At 39.6% G+C, this 10,372-nt stretch overlaps 1 long non-coding RNA gene across 1 annotated transcript; it reads right to left on the bottom strand.

Moving 5' to 3' along the window:
* Nucleotides 1–557: 557 nt before the first annotated feature.
* LOC130285011 (uncharacterized) lies at nt 558–8,805 on the bottom strand. The gene is made up of 3 exons (XR_008847219.1): nt 8,671–8,805; nt 3,170–3,311; nt 558–874 (listed from the first exon to the last, which is right to left on the bottom strand). It is a non-coding gene; the product is annotated as an uncharacterized LOC130285011 (long non-coding RNA).
* Nucleotides 8,806–10,372: the final 1,567 nt, after the last annotated feature.

Below are 10,372 nucleotides of genomic sequence, written 5' to 3' on the forward strand. Positions count from 1 at the left end.
GCCAGGCACCAATCATTGGTGCACTGGCCCTTTAAGTCTCAGGGAGCTGGCGCGCGCGCGCCCTAGAGAGCGGAGCCGCGCGCGCCAGCACATGACACCAGGGGACCGGGACGGGTAAGTGACCTGGGATGCGATTCGTGAGCGGGCGCGTCCCGCTGTGCGAATCGCATCCCCGACGGCCATGACAGTGCAGCGCTCCCGGTCAGCGGGACCGACCGGGGTGCTGCGGAGAGAGAGACGCCGTAAGCGCTCCGGGGAGGAGCGGGGATCCGGAGCGCTAGGCGTAACAATAGCCAGACGCATGTCGGCTATAAATGCCATCCCTCAGCTACAAGAATCAGCTGAGGGCCGGCCGGTATGGCGCAGGCTCAAGTCAGGAACCAGCGCCATACCCCGTTAACCAGTTAAGGGCAAGCCCACATATTAGTGGTAACGTGAACTTAAATAGGTTAAATAAGGACATACCGCATCAAACATTTGCACTGGGATCCTAATCACAGATGTGGCATGTCTGTCTTGGCAGCATTTTGGGAACGTATCAGAGAGCCGCGTTCTGCATGACCCCCCGAACACAACAGAGGGATCCCGTTGGGGACACACTGTAGCAATCAGGTTGCCACACTGTGTGCTTAAGGTTCCCACTGTAGATGCATACAGGTACGTTGAGGGGACTCCTTTCCCAAGACAAGAGCACTGGTTCACATAAGTTGCATAAGTTATAAATAATCAGTATGGTCCAACTTCAACATTCCAGGGACATCGTGTTAAACATTGAAAAATAAAATAAAATATATTAGACAATCCAAAAGTAAAAGCCATGTGATTCCGGAGCACTTCAATGTTCAACAAGTAGTGATCACATCCAATTCTGCGCCTACAGGGGTATAAAAGAAAGAAAACAAATTAAAATTATACATAAAAAAAATTATAGTACATATTCAAATACAGTCAGAGAAAAACCTTCCTAATGTATTATGCATTAGAAATTGAATGTGTTAACTTGAATTCCACATTGAGACCCCCAGGTTTTAGGGATCCCAGTGTGTAGATCCATCTTAATTCTTTCTTTATTAAGAGACTGACACTATCATCCCCTCTTTTAAGGGGGGGGGGGGGGGGGACATGATTCAATAACATAAACTTAAGATATTTCTCAGAATTTCCATCCTCCAAAAATGCTGGCAGATCCTGTCGTTTTTTGCGAATGGTATAGCGATGGTGATTTATACGTGTTTTGAAATACCACGTAGTTTCACCAACATATACCATATCGCAAGGACACCAGAGTGCATAAATAACAAAACCAGTTTTGGGATTAACAAAATGGCTGCGCTTCTATATCAAGGAACAATTAATGCATGCCCTGCATGGGAAAGAACCAACCTTTTTGGACGTGATTAATACCTTTATGTAGATTTCTTGGTGGAAACATCAGGTTTGATCAATTTATCATGTATGTTTGATGCTCTTCTGTAGGATATAAAGGGTGGTGTAGTGTTATCAAATCCATTACAAAGTGAAGGCCAATGTTTCCGGATCACATTGGCAATGTGATGGGAGGCCGATGAAAAAGTGGAAACAAAGGCCAATCTTGATATACCAGGCCATTTGTCTGGAAATATCAAACTGGCCCTCTTGTTTACTGGAGGCACCTAGTTGTCTAGTTGTTGATATCCTTGTCTCAAATAATTAGTTGCATTCTTGTCCAGAACAGGTTAAAGATCGGCATCGTGACTGATAATTTTGCAGGCCCTGAGCATTGACTCTTAGGTAATGACCGTACTATAGGCCTAGGGTGTTGACTCTCGTATCTAAGGATGGAATTGCAATTGGTGGGTTTTACAAACAGAGAAGTGGTAAGATCGTATCCATCGATCCGTACCACAGTGTCCAAAAATTGGACAGACTCGGTGGACTGAGTTAAGGTGAATTTGATGTTAGAATGTATATGAATCAAAAAAGAGTAGAAATCGGACAATTGGTCAGCTGAGCCCGGCCATATGAGGAAGATATCATCGATATATCTCCACCACCCCAGCACACGGCTGAAGTGGTGGGATACATAGACGCATCTTTCCTCAAGATGGGAGACGAATAGGTTGGCATAAATGGACGCCACGTTTATCCCCATCGCGGTCCCAAATAGTTGTAGAAATGGTTGTTAAATGGAAATAATTTCTGGTTAAGACCAATTTTAGTAGCTCAACCAGAAATCCTGTATGCTCAGGGGGAAAAGCATCTTGGATGGCATCAGTGATAGCATCCACACCTCCATCGTGAGGGATGGAGGTGTAGAGACTGGTGACATCAAGAGAGGCTATGATCGTGCCTTCTGGGAAGAAGATTTTTTCAATTGTTTGTAATCAGAAGTGTTGCATATGTAATATTTGGCCTTACATGCATAGTAACGCAAAACCTTATCAAGAAATTTTGACATGTGACTAGTTAAATAATTTCTTCCAGACAATATAGGTCGTCCGGAGCGGATCCAGTAAACACTTATGAATTTTGGGTAATAAATATAATGTCGGGGTCACAGGATGTGTGATCACCAAAAATTCAAACAGTGATTGGTCGATAAAGTTTTGTTCCTTATCCAAGGTTAAAAGATTTTTGATCTCTCTCTTAGGGTCCCATTGTGGGTCACATGACAATTCCTTGTAAGTGATAACATCATATACTTGTTTCTCAGCCTCGGTGATATATTTGTGTCTGTCCATGATCACAATGGCCCCGCCTTTATCAGCAGGTTTAATAACCACATTGTGGTCATGGACAAGCTCTTCAATCGCCCTGACTTAACATGCAGTGATATTGGGGAGAAAAAAACCTCACATTTCTCTTTCAATAATTCAAAATCTTTTTTATCCATTTGACAAAAAGATTCTACAATGGGAGAATGAACATTGGGTGAAAAGTCACTCAATACATTTAAATCATAATTCTTGAGGCAGAAACCCTCTGATGTCCTAGCCTCACAGGGACCAGGAGGAGGTGGACCTGCCGCCTGTCCCCCAGAGAACCACACCCTAGGGCGCAGCTTCCTGAAGAACTGGAGCAGGTCAAGCTTCACCTGGAACAGTCTACCCACGAGGCAGGGCAAAAAATTTAGACCTTTAGCTAACATTTGAATTTGTGTGTCAGTATGGGAAATAGAAGAAGTATTTACCAGTGAATTTTCGTGGTCTTGCGAAAGTTCAATTTGGGCTTAGTACCCTTTGTTACATTCTTCTGTCCTCTTGTCTTTCAGTGTTCGTTGGTGTCTACAGCTGCCTCTTCTGGTGGTCTTGGGTTGATGGATGGGCCCACCTCTAAAAAAGGAGTCGAATTGACATGATTAGATTTAGGGTCAATCTTAGGGGTACTGCGATCCTGACTCATTTCTTGGCTTCTGAGGGACCTCCTTGAGCTATTGAAGGGCAAACCTCAATTGTAGACTTTTCCACTAATATAGTCCTGTTGGTTACGTGCCCATTTAATATGTTTAGCTTCTTCCTGTTCAGTTTTGAATTCAATAAAAAAGTAGATTGTTAATTATCTTCTCCCCTTCTCCGTCAGGGAGTTGGTTCTGATGGCAGTAACCAGTTCATCGACTTTGTTCTGGGTAATAGCAATATCCTTATGTAAAATTTCCATTGTTAACAGCAGAAGGAATAAAGCATACTTGTTTGAGATCTGTACATATCTATTACGATATTCAACATCATAGGAGTATGCACTATTGTGTGGTTGTACTCTCATCCCACGGGGAATTCTGTTGGATTTATAATACTCGCTAAGAGTGATGAAATGAAGGTTCAAAGCAAGCAGTCTCTTAGATTAAAATTCATAGCAGGAAGGATGGGTCCCCTCCCTGATGACTTAGGATGTGGTCGGCATCACTGGCTGTATATGAAAAAAACATTTTGTGGTGAAATCAGCATACCAGGATTGATAGATGCAGAGTCCATATTGAACAAATGCAGGGGTGCACGATAGTGTTGCTCGCAAATATTCGCAATTCGAATATTATTCGCGAATATCGCATATTCGCGAATTCGCGAATTTCGCGAATATAGCGCTATATATTCGTAATTACGAATATTCGTTTATTTTTTTATTTTTTTTTTCACAGTACACATCACAGTGATCATCCCTCTCTGCTTCCAGCTTGTGTGGTGTAAAGAAGGCTGTAATACTACTGTGTGAGACTGGCGTGCGAAAATTAGCATATACGAAAATTAGCATATGCTAATTTTCGCATATGCGAATTTTCGCGTATGCTAATTTTGTATATGCAAATTTTCACATATGTTAATTTTCGCATACGCGAAGTTTCGCATATGCGAAAATAAAACGAGGAGATAACGAATATGCGAATATTCGCGAATATATGACGAATATTCGTCCATATATTCGCGAATATTCGCGAATTCGAATATGGCCTATGCCGCTCAACACTAGTGCACGATCAGACGACCAATCAATAAAACCTAGATAGAGCAGTACAGACAAAAATAAGGATGAAGTGCAAGCGGTATAGCCACGGTCAAAAGGCCTCCATGATATCCACCAAAAAAGAGTCCAGTAGCACTTCCTGTAGCACAAGTGTAGCTTTATTCAGCACAAAAATGCCAGAGCGACGTTTCAGCCGTCTCTCATGGCCATTGTCAAGCAACAAGTGATACAAAGTGAAGGCTTTAAATAAGGTGAACAATGAGTGACATCATCTCATATAATTAGTTGATTTGCATATATTAGTGACACAATAATTTTAACACACGTGAGTTCAGGTTACAGTATCGGATATCGCCAAAACATAATCACACCACCATAACTAATATGGGCGACAGGTACATGTAACATAAAAGTGATACACAACATATATATACACAGTTATTGTTTCCATCATTGGTGAAAATAGTGTTAAAACACAATATGGGTGCAAGACCTTGTGGGAGCAGAAAGAGTTAATGAAAAAATAATGTTGCATTAGGATAAACATGGCACATATGTAAATAAACAGACTCAGCATCCCAGAAGTGACAAAGGACCATACCAGCCAGCAGGAGATCCAGCAAGAGGAGTGCATGATTGCGCAATAGGCTATAGAACCGGGGGGAGCCATCTAACTTAAGGGCAAGCCCACATATTGTGTCACTGAAATATGCAAATCAACTAATTATATGTGATGATGTCACTCATTGTTTACCTTATTTAAAGCCTTCACTTTGTATCACTTGTTGCTTGACAATGGCTGTGAGAGACGGCCAAAACGTCACTCTGGCATTTTTGTGCTGAATAAAGCTACACTTGTGCTATAGGAAGTGCTGCTGGAATCTTTTTTGGTATCTATCTATCATATCTGTCTTATCTATCTATTTATCTATATATCATATATATATATCTCCTATCTATCTAGCTATCTATCTATATATATATATATATATATATATATATATATATCATCTGTCTATTTATCTATCTATTTATCTATCTCATATCTATCTATCTATCTATCTATCTAATATCTATCTATCTATTTAGAACAAATAGAAACGGCACAACCAAAGTCCAAAAGGAAATAAGAGGTAGGGGTGCCCGCATACTTGGAACCTGGGTCCACTGGTTCCTCAGTCAGTACACAGAACAATATGATGCAGCACGCCACAAGGTTGCAGAAAATGGTGGTTAATTCCATCATGTGCAAAGACAACGTTTCGCCTGCCTCACACTGGCTTTTTCAAGCCAGTGTGAGGCTGGCGAAACGTTGTCTTTGCACATGATGGAATAAACCACCATTTTCTGCAACCTTGTGGCGTGCTGCATCATATTGTTCTATGTATCTTTCTATTTATCTATCTCCTATCTATCTATCTATCATATCTATCATATCTATCTATCTAACTCATATCTATCTATCTATCTCTCATATCTATCTATCTATCTATCTATCTATCTCATATCTATCTATCTCATATCTATCTATCTATCTTATATCTATCTTTCTATTTATCAATCATATACTACTAGTTTATCATTACTATTCTGCCTATATTATTCTTTCTGTCCTTTTTATATGAAAATAAACATAGCTTTCCTTTGATCCCTTTGATGTTTTCGCTGTGATTCAATGTAAAGATAATTTGCTGACTAGTTAATTAAATGGGATTTCCTAAAGATGCAGATGCAGCCATTTTCTGAAGGGTGCTTGAAAATAATGGTTCATTCAGATGATAGCTTAGTTAACAGTTAGTTAAGACTCGCTCATGTAACGTTCCACTCAAGACACAGCAGCACACAACCGCACGCAGCTCTGGAGAATCACAGGCTGCTCATTGAAATAAGTGGATTTGATGGGTGTCTACTGAAGTCAATGGGTGCTCCTAATGTTCCCTTCAAGGGGCCTCGGTTATTACATTGAAGGCTTATACTTAGTGCATTTGGGTGTTGCTGTGCGTGATATTGAAGCTCCCATCATTTGGTTATGCTTCGATACCAGACACAACCACACTTGTTCGGGGTTAGGGTCGCTTGCGGAATTCTGCTTCAACTGAAAGCCCATAGACTTCTATGAGATTCCGCACTCCCATTCACGCTTCTGAATTTCTGCTATATGACCATACAGCAGCTGAAAAGTACTCAAAGGATTAAGATTTTTAAACAGAGGTAATATACAAATCTGTTTAACTTTCTGGCATCATTTGATTAAAAAATAATAATAAAATTCACCGCTTTAACACAGGACAGGATATAGATAGATAGCACTATGTGCAGGAGAGTGACACTGAGAAACATTCATGCAATCTAAGGGTTTCTCCATCTTCCAGAATTTCTGCTGTAACATACCTCACTGAACTCAAGCTGCAGTCCTACTCTCCTTCTTCTTGCAATGCCAAACGTGCCACTCTGTTGCTATCAGGTCATTTGGATGCTGAGCCAATCAAGCTTGGTGCCAGTATTCCATGCTGCCTGATTGTGCCATATTTAAAAAGGCCACAGTCTCCTGTGATTGTTACTGTGCTCACACGTGTTCTTTTTTTTTTTTGCTTTTTGGATCTTCTGTGTTCTGATATGGGGTTTCTTCATTGGTTTCCCAATTCTGGTTTTGGTTCTGATACTCCCTCTCTTCTGACTTCGGTCACTGACCTTGTCCCTGACATGGACCATATCCAAAGGATAGGGGATAAAATGCCTGATCGCTGGGGTCCCGCTGCTGGGGACCCCCGTGATCTTGCACGCGGCACCCCCTTGTAATCAGTCCCCGCGTGAATACTCCGGGTCTCATTACTGGCGATCACCGGGACAGAGCGTTGTGATGTCACGGCTCCGCCACCGTGTGATGTCACGCTCCGCCCCCTCAATGCAAGCCTATGGGAAGGGGCGAGACAGCTGTCACGCCCCCTCCCATAGGCTTGCATTGAGGGGGGCAGAGCCTGACGTCACACGGGGTGGAGCCTTGACATCACAATGTTCCAACCCCGTGATCAACAGTAATCAGACCCGGAGCGAACACGCTCCGGGGACTGATAAGATGTCTTAGCGCCGGAACACCCCTTTAAGGTCAAAATGGGCTTCGTTCTTAAGGGGTTAAACTATATATATATATATCTATATATATATATATATATATATACATATCTATCTATATATATATATATATATATATATATATATATATATAGATATATAGATATATATATATATATATATATAAAAAATTTATGAAATTAAAATGAAAAAAAAAAGTCTTTTTAAGTTGCTAAGACCCCGGTTGCCTTAGAAAAAGATTAAAAAAACACCTTTCTTAAACATTCTAAACTAATACCAGTAGCCTTTAATATTGTGTTTTACAAGGAGCATATCTAACCCTGTCAGCTATCACTAGACTCTCTTTTGGGTTCTCAGTTGGGTTAATGAAAAAAATAAAAATATTTTTATTGCATTTGTTTTCTATAGGAGCCATTTATATAAAGATATTGAATCCGCCTTAATATTCTCTTCTTTAGTTTCAATAACTTATCTTCATCTCATACAGCTCTACAGGAGAATATCAACAACTGCTTGAAATCCATACAAAGGCGTATAATGATAATAACAACCTATGGTGACAATCTCTTGTATCACCCGGCTGTATGGACAATACCAAGGATCTGTAGTGAGTTATTATAGGATGTGTCAGACAATCTACTGATATTACTGAATACCTATTTTTACTCTTCCCTGGCTCAGTGAATTAGATCAGAATCTTTTTGGGTGTAACCTCAATTCTAAGTGCACTGAACTCAAAAGAGAAGTTCCATTTTAGGGCGTATAGTCTTCAATCACTTCCACTAGGATCCATACAAATAAAAGGTCAGAGTCTGTGCTGGTTTCTTTGTATTAAATTACCTAGCAGACCTTTCCAATTCTGCACAAAAGGGTTAGTCTGGTGGTCTATACACTTGAAAAATATTACCGCTCATGATGACACTGGATATCGCTTCTATATATTAAGCCTGACAAATGTTTTTTCCATAGGAATTGACCATTAGGACCATTCGTGGAAAATATTATTTGTATTTATTATTACTATTCTTGACTATGAATTAATACTTAAGGTATTTTAAGGGGGTTATCAATATAAAAAATAAATAAATTATTATTAATATTATTATTATTTTTAATAATAATAAACCAGGAGTTACCTACTTATGGTTCAGTCTTCCATTGACACCGTAGTCTTCCTCTTGGAGAGTTTTTCAAGTAAAAGCCAGTCAGCGGCCTAAAAAGCCATAACTTGTAATGTTATTACTCTCCAGAAATGTATCCAGGCCCCTCCTGATCTCTTTTATTGAGTTCACCAGAAAGTTCCATAGTCTCACTGCTCTTACAGTAAAGAACCCCCATCTGTGCTGATGTAGAAACCTTCTTTTCTCTAGACATAGAACATAGCCTCTTGTTATAGATATAGTCCTGAGTATATATAGATTTAAATAGAGATCTCTGTAATGCCCCCAGATTTTTGAACAGATCACAATCCAGAAAAAATGAAATAATAAGTGATCAAAAAGTCAGACATATGAAAAAGTGGTACTAATAAAAAATTAAAGATCACAGCAAAAAAATGAGCCCTCAAGATAAGTAAAAAAAAAAAAAAAAAAAAAAAAAACAGAGCCCTCATACAGCCCCACATACTTATAGATCAGAATAGGTCAATTAGAAACACTTATTTTGTTTTTTTTTCTTTAAAAAGCAGTACAATAATAGAAAAGCATGTAAACATGGGCCATCGTTTTAATCATATTGAACAACTGAATAAAGATACTGGGGGTTTATTGCTAAAGTGATCCACAGTTTTTATTGGGTTTTGCTCCCAAATTGTGTTGCACGCTTCGTGCGCCAGAATAAGTGACCAAAAATCCTAACCAACTCTCCTTTTTAATAAATATATGGATTTGGGTTCAAGGTCATGGATATTATATATATTTCAATAACATTTTTATTGAAATATATATAATATCTAGAGATTAGTGAATTTTTGAAAAATTCGATTTGGCAGATTCGACTAATTTTCCACCAAAAATTTGTTTCGGTCTGAATTTATTTGCGGCAAATCGCTATTAAAAACAGCTATTTCTGGCATACAGAGAGGCTCAATAGGGCTGTAGAACACTTTGCCTTGCTGTAACACGCATAGGGAGTGTGCTGGGTTAGTGAAATAATACTGTTATTCAGTATGACATGCAGATTCTTTTGGAAATGTCCTTCATGCCATGAGAATGTAGTAACAAGAGTTACCTTCCATTCTGAACTTCTTATCTGGCTTTTATTCATAGCAATTATTTAAATTATATTAAATATTATTACAAAAGTAACTTTTCATAAATTCTAAAACTTCTTTAAAACAAAGTCTGCAAACTACAAGGCTCTTATAACAGTGATAAACATTGTTACAAGATGTGCATTACAGACAGAGCTGTAGCTAGCTCTTTTTGTTCCTGAGGCGAGAACAGAAAATAACAGCGATCTTATAAGTGCTAAACATTGTTACATGATGTGCATTACAGACAGAGCTGTAGCTTGCTCTTTTTGCTCCTGAGGCGAGAACAGGAAATTGTGCCCCCCCCCATTTTGGCTTGGGGCACCCCTTGGAAAAAAAACATTAGCGGGACACCCTTACCGAATAATCAGTCATTCTCTTTTTTTTTTCTTCCCCATCTGGCACAGGACATCATGGAGCCTGCAACAAAAACATATTAGTATCAGGCTCTGCACTTTTCCTGCATTATCCTCCCTTTTTCCCTACAAATGACTCCGGCCTCCTCCAAACACCAGCCTTTCCAGAATGCACAAGGGGGGAGATTTATCAAAACCTGTGCAGAGGAAAAGTTGCCCATAGCAACCAATCATC

This window comes from Hyla sarda, chromosome 8 (assembly GCF_029499605.1).
Source record: "Hyla sarda isolate aHylSar1 chromosome 8, aHylSar1.hap1, whole genome shotgun sequence".
NCBI classification, from domain to species: domain Eukaryota; kingdom Metazoa; phylum Chordata; class Amphibia; order Anura; family Hylidae; genus Hyla; species Hyla sarda.